This window comes from Gymnodraco acuticeps, unplaced genomic scaffold, assembly GCF_902827175.1.
Source record: "Gymnodraco acuticeps unplaced genomic scaffold, fGymAcu1.1, whole genome shotgun sequence".
In the NCBI taxonomy this organism is placed as follows: Eukaryota; Metazoa; Chordata; class Actinopteri; order Perciformes; family Bathydraconidae; genus Gymnodraco; species Gymnodraco acuticeps.
The window spans coordinates 2,223,811-2,231,647 of NW_022989890.1; the positions used below are offsets into that span (position 1 = coordinate 2,223,811).

The 7,837-nt window shown below is 40.7% G+C and overlaps 1 protein-coding gene across 1 annotated transcript in view; it reads right to left on the bottom strand.

The window, feature by feature from the left end:
- LOC117536281 (multidrug and toxin extrusion protein 1-like) overlaps positions 1–7,454 on the bottom strand; it is a 28,515-nt gene extending 21,061 nt beyond the window's left edge. The window contains exon 1 of the mRNA XM_034201095.1: positions 7,321–7,454. The gene's annotated coding sequence lies outside the window, so the exon portion shown is untranslated. The remainder of the gene's footprint in view (positions 1–7,320) is intronic.
- Positions 7,455–7,837: the final 383 nt, after the last annotated feature.

Sequence of the window (7,837 nt, forward strand, 5' to 3'; positions counted from 1 at the left end):
TACTTCAGCATCAGGTTGTAATATTTTAGATTTGACAATGCGGCACATTCAGTGAAAGCAGTTTACGAGACAATATGGCATTGTAGCCATGCAGCTGTGGGTTGTGATGGCAAAGTCTGTCTCTTTTGGGTCTGTGCGTATATATGTGTGTGTGTGTGTGTGTGTTGCCTACAGGTGACTCATCACACTGCAGATGACCACAATGTTTTTCTGCTGCTTGAGCGTTCATGGATCTCTTTCTACATGTCCCTCTCCTATGATTCTCAATCTCTCCCTCCCTCTCGTTGCTTCTGTTTTTCTCTTCACACCCTCCTGCTATCACTTTCCATCAGTGTTTTCTTTAGGCGTTACAAGCCTGTATCCCCAGATTACATAACGCCCTGCCTCGTACAATTCTGTCTGGACGCCACGGAAGTGACATGCAGCAAATAAAGAGACAAAGGAAACGGAACATTTACATTTTGAAGCACGTTTCATTCACCCGTTTCGGTTTTTGAGCACTAAATTGCAGAAGGCTGGCCACCAGCAGCAGAGCGAGATCTAGCCCAGGTATAATGAGCCATAATGTCATGTTACAATCTGATTGGCATAGCCATCGTCAGAGAGAGGGGCGGGAAGAGGGGATGGAGACAGAGCAGGAGAGACAGAGAGAGGGGGGACATAATAATGATGATGATGATGATGATGAGGGGTCATGAAACGAAACAAAGGCAGGATGACAAAAAAAAGGTTAGGATCAATTTGTGCCTTTCACATCATTTGCTGTCTCCCCTCTCCCTCTCCCCTCTCTGTCTCTCACCCAGCGTCCAATTCACATCAATCATACATCCATTTACCTCATCCCTCTCTCACTCTCAATTAGTCTCTCCTCCATTTCTTGTCCTCTGCTTTCCTGTAATCTGCATCCAGTGCCGATGATTTTGAATGTTTAAACATCATTTCAAATGAGAGCAGGTGTTTTCTTGATGGCAAATTTGAATGTTTACTGAACAGTGGAGAGGGAACTAGAACTTATGTTTCATCTAAAAGGCCAGAAAACAACATGTGCACAAACTAACAAGGATAGATTAATTGATCAGCCTTTCTAAAAAAGCACCACCGGTCTTATTGAAAATTATTTATGTTGTAAAAAAATTAGATTCCTGTGTTGTTGATCATGTTCATCTTCAAAATGTTGTTTTTTCACAATATTATTGAATATCAGCTAAAATAAAATACATTTACTTAATAAGATATTCATTGTATTGTATTTAATACAACATGTTTACGAAAGCATAATGACAAAAATAAACTGTCTGTAAAAGGTGTTGAAACTCACGTGCACGTATAACAGGGTCATATCAGTTAACATGAATCTAATTACCCCTCTTTTCTTTTTTTGTCGAAACTGCTAATAATTGGATATTCAGTGATTTTTACATCCATCATAATCAAAGCTGATTGTAGATTAACCTAATCTTGGACATGCACATGTTGGCAGGCAGGATCACACACACACCACACACACACACACACACAACACACACACACACCACACACACACACACACACACACACACACACAACACACACACACACACACACACACACCACACGACACACACACACCACACACACATCACACACACACACTACACACACACACACCACACACACACACACAACCCACACACACACACACACACACACACCCACACACACACAAACGGAGCATTTACATTGTAATTACCCCTGAGCCCCTCTCTGGTCCCTGTGGGGCCTCAGCCTGAAGATGGTCTCAGAAGAGTCCCAGTTGTCCCATTGAGGAGATCATTAGCCTGGTTAGAGTAATCCACAACAGTCCCGTGTGTGCGTTTGTTCACAGGCATACGTGTGTGTGTGGGGGTGTGTGTTCCTTGTGTGCTCATGTGTTAAGCATCTGTTAAATGGACTCCACGGCCTTGATAGTCGGTGGACATTAGCTTTATTGGAGGGATCTGAAAAGTTATTTAGTGACAGCTGGGATTTCCCTCCCCAGGGACGGAGCTGCTGACTGCTCATGATAGCAGCCATGAATGAAAGGGGAAATAGGCGTTAAATTGAAAGACCTGGAAAACTGCCGGGGAAAAACACCCCTGAATACATTAAAATAAAAATACACATTAAATAACCTGCAGAAAATACTTATTTTATTCATTTTCATTGTGTCTTTATTTTATAAATGTAAGAAACTGAAGAATGAGGTTTTGTTTTTATTAACTTTCATGAAAATCTTGATTTTTTTTATTTTTGAACCTCAATGAATTTACACTATGATACATTTGAACATGAGGAACAATTGTTTATGAACAATATAAAAATACATTTAGTTTCAGTTTTTATCAGAGAAATACACCTGCATGTTGGAGTGTTTAAATGTAATGTATTCTGCAATTTAGAATATTTAATCTGTATCAGCTTTCTTTCTGCAGGGTTATTTGTATGAATGAGAGGCAATGTGGCTGTGCTTTGTGTGTTTTAGGCTTGCTTGCTGTTTATTTTCCTGACAGCTTCAGACTGCAAACATCTGCATGCTGTTGTATTGTGTGATGTGCCTCTAGACTCTTTGAACCAACGTGACCCCCGCCAATCAGCGGCCCTTGCTCTTTCCGATTCTCCTTTCTCCCCCCTCTGCCATTTTCCTCCAACCACTGTTGTTAGGAAAAATTATCCTCTCTTTGCACTCTGCTAGAAAAAAAAGGAGTGGAGTGAAGGGGCACACAGGGGGGGGGGGAGAGCGAGAGGGCAACTGATTGCTCCTATTGTTTAAGAGTGAGGCCTGCAGCCTCATGGGGGGATAATTGCCACACAAGGAGGGTAATGTGTTTGGAAAAAAAGACAAATTAAAATAAAGGTGGTTGAAAAGGGCTTGTAAAGAGGATGCTGTGGATTAGTTTAATCCACACATTATAAATGAAATGTGAACGAGTAAAACCAACACACATACATTCACGTAAAGTATTATGAATGATATTGATACACAGTGTGTCTTTTATTCTGGAAATCTTTTATTTTCATGCTTTTATTTGTGTCAGTTAATTAGAGCACTTGTCATCCTATATGATGACATCAAAACAATGAAGAGTAGTGTATCTGTTCCTTTGAAAGCTTCCACTAAAGAGACTGCAGTGCAGGTTAAAAGGAACCTGAAAAGGAGAGCTGTGGTTATATTATGTAGGATGTTGATACAAAAACAAACAGGGGATATTTTTCACTGGGTTTGGGGAAAAAAGCTGCAAAATAATCAATCATTACCCATCACTTTTTCTAGGCCCAAATGGATATTTGAGACGTTGATCAAGTCACAACTAATTTAAATATAGTATTAAACTGTATGACTTTTCATTATTTTACAATATTGAAAACAACATCTGTTTTATGAATTGTGAATACATATCATAGTTCAAATTGAGCTTATCTGCTTAAGAAAAAATATCAATAATTGTCCATTATATTGGTTTCCTGAAAAGCTAATATTCTTATCATAGTTCGCTTAGTATTTGAGGTAAATGAACAATATCTTTGAATTTCCCTCACAGGAAATGTACATTGCTAAAAATACACGCAGTAAATAGCGTATAATACAGCACGCTTTCTTTTGTGCCTGTTTCTGAGAGCAGGCTCCGCCATCATTTCCTGCTATTCATTATGTTCTTATTCTTACTCTTACTTCAATCTGTATCTGTGTGTCCTTTGTTTCCCGTCAAGCACTTGGGGAAAAGTGCAGGTGTTAAAAGTGCCTTTTAAATAGACTCAACTTGACTGGAGGAGAAGTCATTTCTAAAGCAGCGGAGAAACGGCATATGGATATGATATTATGTACGGTAGATCACTTTCCACAGTCTAATCACTCAGATGCGGTATTTTATAATCACAAGCCTTGCATGTCTTATTCAAAACCATACAAGCATAAATAACCGCAAAAAAACATGACAGGTGATGCAGAAATCCTGCTCTTACGACGATGACCTTTAACCAGCAGGATGACTGGAACATCACGCAGTGAAAATTGTATTGTGAAAACTATCAAGCGTGAATCTGGGAGAGAGTTGGCTTTACTGCGTCATCAAAGCGAGTCCTGCACGTCCCTCCGTGTGTCTGTGTCTCTCTTTCATATTCCAGTCACAAGCTGTGTGGGTGAAACTGCTCAAACTGGTTTTCTTTTTTGGGGGGGGGGGGCTTGATAAGTTTGTGCTTCAAGGTCTGTCTGGGATGGGTTGGCTGCACGCTGAGAACGTGCATGCTCAACACGCTCGTGGCCATAATCGTCTAAGCTCGATACGGAGAAAAAAGATTCAGTCATTCAAGTATGCTGAAGACTCTGGGAACACGTTTGAGTGCTCACAGCGTGCACCTACATCTGTGCTCGTCTACATACTTGTGTGTGTGTGTGTTACAAATTAGTGTACTTGTAAGACTATTATTTGTGATATTATTTTGTGCGAGTGTGTGTAGGTGTGTGTGTGTACAGTGTGTCTAAATTGGAAGGCTGTAATTAAATGCGTAGACCTCTCCACTATCTCCTCCTCCAGCCAGCACCAGTGACGCACAAACCGCAGCACAGCCATGAGTCATCAGGCCCCCAGGATCACCACCCCTCCTTCTATCTCTCTATCCCTGCCTCCATCCACCTCTACACAGCTCTCTATAACCCTCTCTGCCTATCACTACACATTCCTATGTACCACTCTTTCTAAATTACCCAGCTTCGCAGCACGACGCGAGCTGCCGCTTTTTTCCCTATACACTCCTTGAGATTCGTGCTCAATTTCCTCTTCAATCCGACACGCTCCCGTTTATCTCTCCACATCTGGCCATCGCTCCCCCTACAACACCCCCGCCACCTTCCCTCTTCACTTTACCCTCTTTATCTCCCCTGTTAACCTCTCCACGCCCACCCGTGAACCCCGTGGGTTATTAAGTTTGCCACAGTTGCAGGCAGAAGGGGAAACACGTTGTGAGGAGAAAGAGATTGAAGGAGTTTTTGGGGGAGAAGGGCTCAAAATGTGAGTGGGAACGATTGGGAGACGACGACGACGGCAGGCAGTGACAGCACGTGCATTGCAAGGAGTAGACGAGGCTGTGAACAAGAGAGTGGAAACAAGAGAGGGACAGAGGGAGGGAGAGCATGATTTGAGGCATTTGCCACCTGGCGTCCTGAATCATTATCTGACTCATGCTAATCTCTTATCTTCTCTCAGCCAAACACACACACACACACACTGCACACACACACTATCAGAGAGTGTCACAACAGGTAAGAGAAGAGGAGTCAGGGGGGCACCGGAGAGTAAGGACGAAAAACACTCGCAGGACACAGGAGGAGAGAATGTCTCTTTCTGACGAAGTCTCCAACGTGGTTTGAAAGGAATAAGGGGATGTTTCATTTCCCTCTCTCAGCGTGTTAATGATATGAGTAGGAAGGAAGAGCATATTAAATGTATGACTCATAAATGTGTGTGCCTCTCTGCCCCACCAATGCCCTGCAGAGAGGGTTGCATCCACTGCTGCAGGAGGGATAACAAAAAAAAGGCAATTTCGTGCTTTACTTGGTGTGGTTATCCAATTAGTCACACAAAACATGTGGCAAAGCGGATGTATGCCAATATGCTTCTGTTCCTGATAGATGTTTTATCCCGGAGAGAGCCTTTATAAATATGTAGCAAAGCTGTCTGACGAAATATAACATTTTGAGTGCAATCGTTTTTGTATTCAGTATTAGTTGTTTCAGGTCGACAAGGGGGATCATGCACTATTATCCTCTGAGCTGACAGGGATAATTCAAGGTATTCTGTTCACAGATGCCGTAAGCTGTGTGCTTGTTTACAAAGCCACGCGGCTCGATTGTGTGAGGGTTTCCCAAGGTGTGAGTATTATTTATTATCTTGTCCCAGCACGTGTACATTAATCGTGTGTATATCCTGGACGTTGCTGATAAAGCCGCTTTCTTTTACAACATGTGAATGAATGAACCCAAAACATTTATAAAGTAGCTGCTTCTGCTCTTACACAGAATAGTGTTTACATGTCGCTCTGGAGAAGTTCACTTTAAGACACAAGTCATTTCTGTGCCACCCCCTCCAACTTTTCAAAGTTTGTGATTAACCAGGATTGCAAAAAAAGACGGAACACAACTCTCACTCTAGTACTGATAATACAAAATATGAGCCCTACAGTGGGAATGACTCAATGTTATGGCACTAGATACTACTTCACTGGAGTGCCCCACATTTATTTCAAACATTTGAAATATTTATGGCTCGAATTTAGACGTTGCCGGAAGCAGACATCAAAGAATACAGACTTGTAATAGCCCACAATAGTTGAGCTTCGGAAAAAAATAACATTATGTCTAGTAACACAGTCATTTAGTGATAATATCAGTGTGTGTGGGATTTAAATGATTGCCTCTAGCCTACATTGCCTAATATTTGTGAATATTTCTCTGCCTGCTGGAGTAGCTACATACAAATAAAGGGATGTACTTCCAATATTTGAGTGGATAAGAAATGATTAGCATTTGCAGATATGAAGTGTCTCATGAGCAGATTTGAATTCTATATTAATAAGATTATGTAGGAAATGTAGCCTTTTATTCCTTCTGTGGACTCTGCTTGTTCTGTGGCTTTGTGAAGGATCCCGGTGGATCTGAGTCATTTCAACTTTAATCTCCCTCTTAGTATAAAATGATGTATATTATTGAAATGAGATCTTTCTCCAGTGTTAGGTAACCTGCTGTGAAACTTAACACAGGAACCAACTCTCAACTAGTGAACACAGTCAGACCACACATTGCTCTTTGTTATTGGATTACATGGAAGATTACATGGAAGAAATACTAAAACTGCATTTTTGCCTCAATTATATTGATAAAATCTAATCTATATTTAAAAAAAAAACAAATGTGGAAAAACCAAGAAAATGTGTTTTCTCACGCTCTAACCAAAAAACTATTAAACACAAACTATAAAACTGGGCCCCACAAGGCTGTTTCTTTCAATTCGGTTCTCCAATTAATGCCTAATGTGACATTATTGCACTCCATATATAACTTGCTAGAAACTACTTATCTTCCTACAGTCAAAATTAAAAATGAATGCCTCACAACCACTTCTAATATTGTCTTCTCCATGCTGGCACCAATGAGGCAAGTGCTTTAAATGCTTTGAAATTCGGTCTTGAAATCTTACTAGGTCCAATGGAAATGTTACCCTGGTCAAATTGCACCTGTTCTTTAAGTTGGGGCATGTTTAGTTTTTGTGTGGGTTTCTTCACTATGTGTACAAAAATGCCTTTTCCTACCTCTTTTCATCTCAGATCATGACTGGGCGATGTGTGCCCTTTGCAGTCGTGACTCTCCCTGCCTCCTCGCCTCTGGTGGTAGCTGTTCATGGGGGCTGCTGATGTTCAGCCAGCTTCACAATCCTCGGTTGACCTTAACAACAGTAAATGATAATATAATAAAGCTTTATTTATATATCCCTTTTCATACAACTCATGCAGCTCAAAGTGCTTTACAAAATGTCACATCATAAATCAAAAATAAACAACAAGAAAATTCCCCTCAGATTATTTGTTAAGAACTTTACAGGTACATGCAGCAAAATATAACATTTTAATAGACACAAGGAGGTAACATATGAGGTACGTCATAGTTGTTTGTTGATATCAGATTCATATTTTAATCCAAACCAAACTTCTAATTGTCTGTACGTACATTGTTGAACAATTATGCTATCTAACAAGGGGCACATTTAAACGGATTCACAGAAAGTTTGCATAATAAAATGACGTAGGCCTATGCATATTACAGTAACAG